Raw genomic sequence first — 12,574 nt, 5'->3', positions numbered from 1 at the left:
TATAAGATTTGTCAGACATGATTTACCCTTCATAAATCCATGCTGGCTTTGTCCAATGATTTCACCACTTTCCAAATGTGCTGCTATCCCCATCTTTAATAACTGATTCTAGCAGTTTCCCCACTACCGACATTAGACTAACTGGTCTGTAATTACCCCTTTTCTCTCTCCCTCCCTTTTTAAAAAGTGGTGTTACATTAGTTACCCTCCAATCCTCAGGAACTACTCCAGAATCTAAAGAGTTTTGAAAAATTATCACTAATGCATCCACTATTTCTGGGGCTACTTCCTTAAGTACTCTGGGATGCAGCCTATCTGGCCCTGGGGATTTGTCGGCCTTTAATCCATTCAATTTACCTAACACCACTTCCCGGCTAACCTGGATTTCACTCAGTTCCTCCATCTCATTTGGCCCCCGGTCCCCTGCTATTTCCGGCAGATTATTTATGTCTTCCTTAGTGAAGACAGAACCAAAGTAGTTATTCAATTGGTCTGCCATGTCCTTGTTCCCCATGATCAATTCACCTGTTTCTGACTGTAAGGGACCTACATTTGTTTTAACTAATCTTTTTCTCTTCACATATCTATAAATGCTTTTGCAGTCAGTTTTTATGTTCCCTGCCAGTTTTCTTTCATAATCTATTTTCCCTTTCCTAATTAAGCCCTTTGTCCTCCTCTGCTGGTCTCTGAATTTCTCCCAGTCCTCTGGTAGGCTGCTTTTTCTGGCTAATTTGTACGCTTCATCTTTTGTTTTGATACTATCCCTGATTTCCCTTGTTATCCACGGATGCACTACCTTCCCCGATTTATTTTTTTGCCAAACTGGGATGAACAATTGTTGTAGTTCATCCATGCAGTCTTTAAATGCCTTCCATTGCATATCCACCGTCAACCCATTAAGAATCAATCGCCAGTCTATCTTGGCCAATTCACGTCTCATACCCTCAAAGTTACCTTTCTTTAAGTTCAGGACCCTTGTTTCTGAATTAACGATGTCACTCTCCATCCTAATGAAGAACTCAACCATATTGTGGTCACTCTTGCCCAAGGGGCCACGCACAACAAGACTGCTAACTAACCCTTCCTCATTACTCAATACCCAGTCTAGAATAGCCTGCTCTCTCGTTGGTTCCTCTACATGTTGGTTTAGAAAACTATCCCGCATACATTCCAAGAAATCCTCTTCCTCAGCACCCTTGCCAATTTGATTCACCCAAGCTATATGTAGATTGAAGTCACCCATTATAACTGTTTTACCTTTGTTGCACGCATTTCTAATTTCCTGTTTGATGCCATCCCCAACTCCACTACTACTGTTAGGTGGCCTGTACACAACTCCCACTAGCGTTTTCTGCCCCTTAGTGTTTCGCAGCTCTACCCATATCGATTCCACATCCTCAAAGCTAATGTCCTTCCTTTCTATTGCGTTAATCTGCTCTCTAACCAGCAACGCTACCCCACCTCCTTTCCCTTTCTGTCTATCCCTCCTGAATATTGAATATCCCTGGATGTTGAGCTCCCAGCCTTGGTCACCCTGGAGCCATGTCTCCGTGATCCCAACCATATCATAGTCGTTAATAGCTATCTGCACATTCAACTCATCCACCTTATTACGAATGCTCCTTGCATTGAGACACAAAGCCTTCAGGCTTGTTTTTACAACACTCTTACCCCTTTTACTATTATGCTGAAAAGTGGCCCTTTTTGATTTTTGCCCTGGATTTGCCTGCCTGCCACTTTTACTTTTCACCTTGCTACCTATTGCTTCTACCCTCATTTTACACCACTCTGTCTCTACGCCTACACATTTAAGAAACCCTTTCCCTTCAACTCCATCCTCCACTATCCCATTCGACACCCCACCCCCCTTATTCAGTTTAAAACCACCCGTGTAGCAGTGGCAAACCTGCCTGCCAGAATGCTGGTCCCACACCTGTTGAGATGCAATCCGTCCCTTTTGTACAGTTCCCCCTTACCCCAAAACAGATCCCAGTGATCTAAGAATCTAAATCCCTGCCCCGTGCACCAGTTCCTCAGCCACACGTTCAGGTCCCGTATCTCCGTTCCTGCTCTCGCCAGCACGAGGAACTGGAAGCAAACCGGAGATAGCAACCCTGGAGGTCCTGCTTTTCAGCATTTTTCCGAGCTCTCTAAAGTCACGCTGCAGAATATTCATCCCCTTCTTTCCGACATCGTTTGTGCCGACATGCACTACCACTTCCGGATGTTTACCTTCGCCCTTGAGGATTTTCTGCACTCTGTCCGTGACATCCTGGATCCTGGCACCAGGAAGGCAGCACACCATCCTCGCATCCCGTCTGTTGCCGCAGAAACCCCTGTCCGTACCTCTCACAATGGAGTCTCCCACTACAATGGCGTTGCCTGCCTTAGGCATTTTTGGTTTTGGCTCAACAGCCCTATTCGCATCGCAAGCCAGTCCGCCGCTCAGTTGTAAAAACGTCTTCTGTCCCGACAGCTTCTAAGTGGGTGAACCTGTTCACAAGAGGTACAACACCTGGGGACATTGGCATTCCATGCTTCCCTCCCTTTCTCACTGTCTCCCACCTATGGTATCGTTTTAGTAGATAGCATGCATAACAAAGTTTTCCACTCTATCTCAGTGTCCTCAGCCCATCGCATGGTCAGGTTTAAAGAATCAGGAACACAAATCATCAATGCTAAAAAACAGGAGTGCACATGTTGTTGAAAAACGACCAATTGCTCAGGCAGAGACCTGCCAGAAAAATAAGTCTCTATTTCAGCTCGATGCCACTATATAAGAAGAAAATATTGTAGACTTTTGCTTTTTCTTCTTTCCCACATCCTCCCTGGTCGAGATGCTGCTTGTCCCGTTGAGTTACTCAAGCATTTTTGGGTCTATCTCCCTGATACTTGATTAAAATACTTCATTATTCCACAAGATCACGATCAGGAAGCTTAATGTCTTCTCCAAAGTTGCTGCCATGCCGACTGAGCGTTTCCAGCGTGTTCTGGTTAATGTACAGGTATGAAAGTGCGTGCCTACCTTAGAGTTCGCATCGAAAATAGACACAAAATGCTGGAGTAACTCAGCGAGACAGGCAGCATCCCTGAAGAGAAGGGTGATGTTTCATCCATTCCTCTCTCCAGTGATGCTGCCTGGCCCGCTGAGTCACTCCAGCATTTTGTGTCCATCGTGGGTTGCAGTTCCTTGGAGAGAAGTCAAGGCACTTGCAGTTCCTTGGAGAGAAGTCAAGGCACTTGCAGTTCCTTGGAGAGAAGGAATTGGCGAAGTTTCAGGTCGAGATCCTTCTTCAGTCTGAAGCAAAGATCCTATAGGATCTTCAGTCTGAAGAAGGGTCTCGACCCGAAACGTCGCCAATTCCTTCTCTCCATAGATGCTGCCTGTCCCGTGGAGTTTCTCCAGCATGTTGTGTCTATCTTCCAATTCACCAGCATCTGCAGTTCTTTCTTAAATATCTGCAGTTCCTTCCTACACACTAGAGTTCGCATCTCTTTATTGAATAATGCAATGTCTGGGACGATGTGGCTTGTCCATGCACCGCATCAATGCGAGCAACTATTAGGCTGCAAAGTCCCAGACCCAATACTCACCGGCTCTTAAAACGCCACAAACCAGTTGCCGCCAACCATGTTGTCCACAGCTAGCAACGCGACCTCGCTGCAGCCAATCGCCGCTTCACTTCCTCCCGGCACCCTCCCGCTCACGTCCCTCCATCACGCGCTCCGATTGGCCCACCGTGTCCTGCAAGGTCCAAACGGGACAGTCCCGCAACGCGTTTTGAATCACTGAGAATAATGCTCTGTGCGATCTATTATTTTAAACGTTTAAACAAGTTTAAAATAAAGTATTTTATTCTATTGACAGAATTATATTCTGTTATTGCAACTGTTTATTTTTACAAATATATATATATATATAGTCAGTCACCTTTGTCACATGAACATACAAGATTTACAGTGAAATGAAAGTGGCAATGCCTGTGGGATACAGAACAGAACCAGTGGGGTGGGAGACTGCAACCAAAGATCTTATTCGCTATAAGATCTTTGACTGCAACCCTCCCATGGTCCGCCCTGTTTCGACGAATGCAATCAACCCGGCGTGCACAATCAAACAAGATCAAATGGAACAAGTTGTCCTACAACTTTAGGCTGTGCACGCCACACGCAAGAAGAAGAACAGAACCAGTATTTACAATTAAAAAAAAGACACAACAGTAATTAAACCCTGGTGAGATTAGAGTTGACAGTCCTGATGGCTTGTGGGAAGAATCTCCGTCTCATCCTCTCTGTTTTTGCAGCGTGACAGCGGAGGCGCTTGCCTGACCGTAGCAGCTGGAACAGTCTGTTGCTGGGGTGGTAGGGGTCCTTCATGATCTTGGTGGCTCTGGATCTGCATCTCCTGGTGTATAGGTCCTGCAGGGCAGGGGCGTCTTAACGCATGGGCACGCTGGACAGTTACCTGGGGTCCAACGAGCATAGGGGCCCCATGCTAATCTATGTATTGTAGAATGCAGGGCTGCCAAATTCTCACGCATTTGGCCAAATTCTCACACTCTCACACTGATCACAAATTTCTCACGCTCTGTCGTGAGGAATTGTGATCAACGAGAGTTCAAAACTCATATCATCTGCATGGGCCGCGAGTGTTGGAGAGCCAGGGCTAAGGGAGGGATGGAAGCAGCGTCGGGGGGAGATGCGGACGGGGAGCCGGGGCTGGCGAGTGTTTGCTGGGCTGGCCAGTGTTTGTCGGGCTGGCGAGTTGCTCGCTGCAGCTCCGGCCATGGAGCTGCCCAAAGATACTGGAGGAGCTCCTCTAGTATCTTTGGAGCAGCCTCAGTGCAATAGTCCCAGGCTGTCGGAGGCATCGGAAGCGTTGCGCAGCTGCCGTTAAAGTGTCTGCCGAATTCGCCCAGGTGACCAGCATGGATCAGGCTGCGGCTCGGTGCATCCTGGAGGACCTGGCAGTGAATGAGTGTCACCCAGCGTAGCATGTCCTGCTCCCAGCGACAGTCGGAATTTAAGGATTTGCGGAAAAATGGCTGACATGAGCGAGGCGGGCGAGCGGCAGGAGAGAGGTACGTGGGCCGCTGAACCGGGGGACTGGGCACTTTTTTTGCTGGACATGTTCCAATATATCCGGCTTTGGACGAGACGCTGCTATGCTCTGAGCAACCTGGTCGTGGGTGTTCGAGAGACGGGACGGAGGGAGGGATGGAAGCAGAAGCAGCGGCGGGGGCAGATGCAGACGGGGAGCCGGGGTTGGCGAGTGTTTGCCGGGCTGGCGAATTGCTTGCTGCAGCTCCGGCCATGGAGCAGCCTCAGTGCAAGAGTCTCGGGCCGTCTGAGGCGTCGGAAGTGTTGCGCCGCTGCCGTGAGAGTCTCTCTGCCGAATTCGCTCTGGTGACCGACATGGATCAGGCTGCGGCTCGGTGCATCCTGGAGGACAACCAGTGGCTGTTGGAAGTAGGTACCAAGCACTGGGTAGAAGCGCTGGAAGATAGTGGCCTTCAAATGGTAGTGGTTGGAGAAAGCATCCTGCTTGTCTGCTAGATTTTCACTTACTGTAACTGTAGGAAAAATGTTCCCGATGTTGGGGGAGTCCAGAACCAGGGGTCACAGTTTAAGAATAAAGGCCAGTTAGGACTGAGATGAGGACAATCTTTCTTCACCCAAAAAATTGTGAATCTGTGGAATTCTCTGCCACAGAAGGCAGTGGAGGCCAATTCGCTGGATATTTTCAAGAGAGTTACATTTTGCTCTTGGGGCTAGCTAAATCAAGGGATATGAGGAAAAAACAGGGAAGAGTGTACTGATTTTAGAAGAACAGCCATGATCATATTGAATGGCAGTACTGGCTCGAAGGGCCGATGGCCTATTCCTGCACCTATTTTCTATGTTTCTATGCTTGAGTATATGGTAATAAAACTCGACCACTTGATTTTGAAGCATTCATGCATGGTGGAGTTATAATGTAGTAGTAATAATAATAATATCTTTTATTGTCATTGCACATCAGTGCAACGAGATTTAGTATGCAGCTTCCAACCGATGTAAAGAAAAGTAAGTTAAATAAATAAGCTGTGTGACGTGACCATCCGAGAGACAGTCCAGGGGGGATGGGGGACACTCAGCAGGGCCGGTTCAGAGCCGCTATAGCTCTGGGAATGAAGCTGTTTCTGAGTCTTGAAGTTCGGGCGTAGAAGGACGAAGTAGTCATAGAGTGATACAGTGTGAAAACAGGCCCTTCGGCGCAACATGTCCCAGCTGCCTGCTTTTGGTCCATACCTCTCCAAACCTGTCCTATCCATGTATCAGTCTAACTGTTTCTTAAATTTGGGGATAGTCCCTGCTTCAACTACCTCCTCTGGCTGCTTGTTCCATACACCCACCCCCTCCCACACCCTCCCCCCACTCGGTCACTCCACTGCCTCACCGGGTACCCGCAAGGCCAGTGATCAGTGATCGCTCAGTCCCCCCACTTTCAAAAATGCTCCGCTGCCCCTGGTTCAGACAGAGAGCACTGCCAGATGTGAGCGGGGAACTGAGGCCAGTTGTCCGTGATGTCTGGATCCCAATACTCAGCGCTTTGTGTTTCGGTGTTGGCTAATTTTATTGATTTGTAATTAGCCTGATTTGTAATTAGTTGACAGAACCTTTATTTATTAATCCGGAATATCCAGGGGGATGGGATAAGTATAATATTAAAATGATATGCACGGTGTCAGGCTGTCTGTCACAACATACAGCCCCGATAACCCATTATTTCCTTCAGTTAAATATTGAGAAGGTGGCACTATTGTCATTTGCCACTCAACTATTATGTTTGTTTACCTCACTGACTATTTCTAACCCCCCTATTTCTAACCCCCCCCCCCCCCCAATTCCTTTGACAGGATGAATAGAAATGTCTCCAATCTCGTTTTATTAATTGAACACGTAGATGAACATCCTCAAGGAGTGTAATCAGATGGAAACTGATTCAGATGCGATGTTTAAGAGCTTGTTCAAAGAAGGGGCATATTTTAAAGGAGTGACAGATATATTTGCAGAGGAATGTGTGAGGAGGTTATTTACTTATCTTTAGTTTTAGTTTGAACCAGGACATCTGAAGATTCAAACTTTAATATAGTAATTGTGCTGATACTGATTCCAACAAACCGCATAATGAATATCATCCATTCTGGAGGTTTTATTTTTCTGAAGCCATTTAAACTTCACTTGGATTTCAATCACTTCAATGTAAAAGTAATTGGGAATGGGGAGCATTGGAATGAAAATTTGCCCTTGGTACTTATTAACTGTAATATAATAATATAATAGTGCAATCAAAACAAAGATCTTTTTATCATTGTTGTGTTATGACTACCACAGAAAATATTATGTACTCTCAAGATCACATTAAATAGAATATTATTGCTTTAATATATATTGTTATTGGACTTTGCATTTCGGAAAAGTCCCAGCTGAGAGGAAGACAGCAAAATATTGAAAATATTGGGGGTGAAAAAGACTTCAGGACATTGTTAAGAAAATGAAGGAAATGGTAACAGAAACATACAGCTGAGTGAGTATAATTTTATGGATGAGAAATTGTGTTCAACCAATTGATGACTTCTTTGACAAAATAACTAGCGTTAGATAACAAGGAAGCCAATGGATGTAGCAAATTTTGTAATACAAAATTTGGCTCGTGAAGTGCCCCATAAAAGATTACCGCATTAGATAAGCACCAGTGGACTTGAACATAATAGGTTAAGTCCAGGGGTTCAGATATGGGGATTTATGTGTGAGCCAGATATATTGTCAGTGCAGAGGGGCCAGGAGCAAGGCCAAGTGTACATCCAGAGTCAAGGTCTGGAATAGTACTCGGTGTGCAGTCAAAGCTGGGACAATGGGAGTGTTCAGCACTGGGAACCTAAGCAGATAAGCAGCTATGATCAGGGAAGAATAGGGGGCCAGTTGTAAGGTTGGACTCAGGGCCAGGAATGAGAGAAGGTATGCAATGGAGTCAGGGTCAGGAGTAGTACCAGGTGTGCAGTGAGACCCAGGTTGGTCAACATGGGCCAAGTGCTTGATTATAATCTAATTTCCATACATGAATATACTAAGATCATTCATGTGCTGCACTGGTTGATCAGAGCCTGGCTCTACTGTGGAATGTAATTACGAATGTAATTTAGCCTAACCTTATTCATAGCTAATCCAATTTAAAGCATAAATATTGCATTCAAGTGTACATGAAAAGACTCGCTACAGTATGCACCAGATTGCACAATTTCAAGCTGAAAAATGCAAAGTCTCCGTACCAATAGGAAGGGGGGCAACCCCCTCCCTTACCCTCCCCCCACTCACCCATTCCTTCTCTCCAGAGATGCTGCCTATCCCGCTGAGTTCCTCCAGCATTTTCTATCTTTCTTCTACATCTGCAGTTCCTTCCTACACTTCAACTCAGTTTCTCTCTCCAGCCTGACTTCTCGAGTTTGTCCAAAAGTTTCTGTTTTATTTCAGACTATCCGCCTGCAGTTTTTTTTCATTCACAATATTGAAACTCTCACCAAATCTCCTTTCACCCATGATTCTCATCATTTCCCGTTAACAATGTTAACATGTCTGAACAAAAGGAATAGGTGAAGTTTCGGGTCGAGACCCTTGTTCAGACTGAGAGTCAGGGGAAAGGAGAGAAATAGACGGTGATATAGATAGAAAAAAATGAATGAAAGATATGCAAAAAGTAACAATGATCAAGGAAAGGTGGAACCCACAATGGTCCATTGTGGGCTGTGGGGGAGGTGATAACGAGTTATACAGACTGAAACTCAAAAGGACGACAGTGAAACCAGTACGATGACTAGGGTGGGGGAGGGACGGAGAGAGAGGAAATGCAAGGGTTACGAAGTTAGAGAAATCACCAATCATATCACTGGGTTGTAAGCTGCCCGAGCAAAATATGAGGTGCTGTTCCTCCAATTTCAATTTGGCCTCACTCTGACAATGGAGGAGGCCCAGGATAGAAAGGTCAGTTAAAGTAACTCAGCGGGACAGGCAGCATCTCTGAGTAACGTTTCAGGTCGAGATCTCAGTCTGAAGAAAGGTCTCAACCCGAAACGTCGCCCATTTCTCTTATACAGAGATGCTGCCTGTCCCGCTGCGTTACTTCAGCATTTTGTGTCTATCTTCGGTTTAAACCATCATCTGCAGTTCCTTCCGACAACAAAAGGTCAGTTAAAGTGTTTGGAAACCGGGAGATCGCTTAGCCCAAGGCGGACTGAATGAAGGTGTTCAGAGAAACGATCACCTAGTCTACGGTTGGTCTCACTGATATATAAGAGTCCACACCTGGAACAGCGGCCTGTAAAACTCATTATCACCTAGCCGACAGCAACAATGGACCATTGTGGGCTCCACCTTTCTTTGATCATCATTACTTTTTGCATCTTTCATTCATTCATTCCATGTCTCTCTATATCACCATTTATTTCTCTCGTTTCTCTTTCCCCTGACTCTCAGGCTGAAGCAGGGTCTTGACCTGAAACGCATCTATTCCTTTTCTCCAGAGATGCTGCCTGACCCACTGAGTTACTCCAGCTTTTTGTGTCTTATCATCAGTTTAAACCAGCATCTGCAGTTCCTTCCTATACAATGTTAACATTGTTGTGTTCACATTTCTTCAGTCTGAACCAAACTGGAAATCTATTAGATGAAACCAGTTTTATCCATCTCTAGACCTGTTGGTAGTTTAAGATTCTGACCCTTGTTGGAAAGGTCTCTGTCCTGATCACTAGAATATCCAGCTCCATTGTGGGAGCAGTAAACTATAGGTGGAAAATGTCCAGCTGGTATCAGCAGAATTCTGTTGCTGTGATTCAGAACTTGATATTTCTTCATTTGGAGATCGATAAAGTTAATGCACATTGTATCTGACACCATCCGCTGCTGTTTCCCATTTTGTGTGATTATGTGTGAACTTTGTCAGTCTGTCATATGTGGCTTGATTGATAACAATCTCAGCTCTGCGCTCAATTTCCTATTTGAACCACACTTTATCAAAATCTATCAGGGCCAGGTCTCCGAAAGAATGATTGCACAACTATTCTCAGTAGACACATACCAACAGTAATATTGGTTTGCCTCAGATCTGAAGATACAGCTCAACTGTTAAAATTAATAGAGCAGAGTTTTGTGTCCTGATGGCAGTGGGGAGTTTTTAGCTGGAACGGTTTGGGTTTTAATTTCATTAGTTAAGTACTTATTTATGTAGAGCTACATCTTCCACAATTCACAGCAGTGGAGAAGTATCCCCATGAGAAGGGTTTCGGCCCAAAACGTTGCCTATTTCCTTCGCTCCATAGATGCTGCTGCACCCGCTGAGTTTCTCCAACATTTTTGTGTACCTTCGATTTTCCAGCATCTGCAGTTCCTTCTTAAACACTTTGATGTACACCAGCTCACTTCAACTAGTTTTAATGACAATCTGTAAATTTACTCACAAACCAAGTTTCCCCTTTTTATTAAATATGATCATGCAGTTATTTTGATGAAAATTGAAATCGCTATTAATTTCATTCCAGATATTTGATTGAAATAAACAATGGACTTGTGTAGTGTACAGTGCTGCCAGTTTGACCCACAGAAAGCTTTTGGAACCTCACTGCATCAAATAAGCATTGCTGGTCACTTGATACCCAACACAAATCCCACTTCAACAAGTTAAATATGTGGTCACTCTAAAGACTGTTCAGGATCATTGCACGAAAAAATCAGGCTAGAATGTCCTTGGAATTATCCAGCCATGGCACAGAGTTTTCTGAAAAATTCTCGAGACAAGTAAACTGCAGAATCTGGAATATTAAGCAAAATACAAAATGCTGTCCATTTCCTCTACGAATGTTCCAACCTGTCAAGTTACTCCAGCACTTTGTGTTCTGAAAAATACGAGGTCTTCATCCAAAACTTAGGTCACTGATACATGCTCTCAACGTCAGCCACCAGTGACCTTCCTGAAATCATATCACACTCTACATTCTTCTTTTGTACGTCCTGGAATTTAGCACAAGGTTATCCAGTCTTTTTGTTTTTTTGTTGTTCTTTCATGAGATGTGCCCATCATTGTTAAGGCCAGAAACATTTGTCCATCCATAATCTTTCTGATAAGATATTGGTGAGCCAGCAACTTTGAGGCTGAGATCTGTGAATGGAAGATAATCTTCAAGAGTGCTGTTTAGTACAGGGGCGGGACTGCCGACTGCAGATGGAACCTGAAGACCAAGAGATTTGAGGGGCATCTTCTTGGAAAGTTCCCAGATATGCAGGGGATGAATTCCAGTGTCCTGGTCGATATTTATGTGTTAATGGACATAACTAAATGGATAACTACTAAATTATACTGACTACTAAATACTGTATTTAGACAAATAGAAATAAATACCAAATACAAGGGTCCCGACCCAAAATATCACCTATTCATGTTCTTTAGGAATGATATCTGGCCCGCTCAGTTACTCCAAGACTTTGTGTCACTTTTTTTGTGAACCAGCATCTGCAGTTCCTTTTTCAACAGGTTACTTTACGTGATGGAATGCTTTCCATTTAAAACACTTAAAAGGTGAACTTAACCTCAGACAAATCAGCCCACCCAATTGGCACCCTTAAACCATTTTAAGCATTTACCCCCTCTGCCCTGCCAGAAACACATTTCCTTGACTGTATCTTGCATTCATATCCTCTCCTGCCTTAGAGAGAAAACATTCAGTGCAAGCTCCCTCACTCGGTACATACCATACTAACATGGAAATATATAATTCATGGGTCAAAATCCCAGAACACTTAACAAAATATCTGCAAGATTTCCTTAAACTCACAGAGTGTAGCCATCAAAGCTGGTGGGTCACCACTATCTTATCAAAAGTATTGGGGATGGAATTAAGTTGCTGGCCATAGCAGTAGCCAGCACATCTCATGAAACAGCAACAGAAAACATAAAGACAGTTGTAACCTTGGGCTATATTCTTGAACTTATTTTTTTTAAATGTGGGTTGTGATATGATTTCAGGAAGGACACCACTGGCTGAAAAACAATTTAAATTCTGATAAATTGAGGGAGACCAGTATACTGAATATTTCCTGAAATAGATATCTACCAAAATATTAAAACAAAGCCATGAATATGACTATATATATAGTGAGGAATAAAACTGGAGCATCAAACTATCTCCTGCAGAAACTCAGGGGGGTTGAGCAGCATCTGTGAATCAATATAAAGTTGTTACTGTAATAGATTTCAATGTGTGTCTTATAATCATACACCACGGAAACAGGCCTCCATGTTTATGCCAGCTGTCAAGTGCCTATCTATACTAATCCAATTTATCATCTTTACCACCCACAGATGCCTCTCCACCCATTGAGTTCCCACAGATTGTTTGTGCTCAATAATTCCAACATCTACAGTTATTCGTGTCTCCAAGGAATAAAACTGATTGTACATTCTCAGTTTACAATTTTTGGTCGTGTAGCTTACCAGAAAATAAACGAGAAGGAAATTTGAAGTCATTTTATTATTTTTGGAATG

General features: G+C 44.1%; 1 protein-coding gene across 3 annotated transcripts in view; it reads right to left on the bottom strand.

The window, feature by feature from the left end:
* The window catches only part of LOC116983488 (ATR interacting protein), a 38,861-nt gene extending 35,133 nt beyond the window's left edge, over positions 1 to 3,728 (bottom strand). For all 3 annotated transcript variants that reach the window (XM_033037281.1, XM_033037282.1, XM_033037283.1), the window contains exon 1: positions 3,595 to 3,728. The gene's annotated coding sequence lies outside the window, so the exon portion shown is untranslated. The remainder of the gene's footprint in view (positions 1 to 3,594) is intronic.
* Between the last annotated feature and the right edge of the window lie 8,846 nt (positions 3,729 to 12,574).

This window comes from Amblyraja radiata, chromosome 18 (assembly GCF_010909765.2).
Source record: "Amblyraja radiata isolate CabotCenter1 chromosome 18, sAmbRad1.1.pri, whole genome shotgun sequence".
Classification (NCBI taxonomy): domain Eukaryota; kingdom Metazoa; phylum Chordata; class Chondrichthyes; order Rajiformes; family Rajidae; genus Amblyraja; species Amblyraja radiata.
This window is presented reverse-complemented; position numbering and strand designations above follow the sequence as displayed.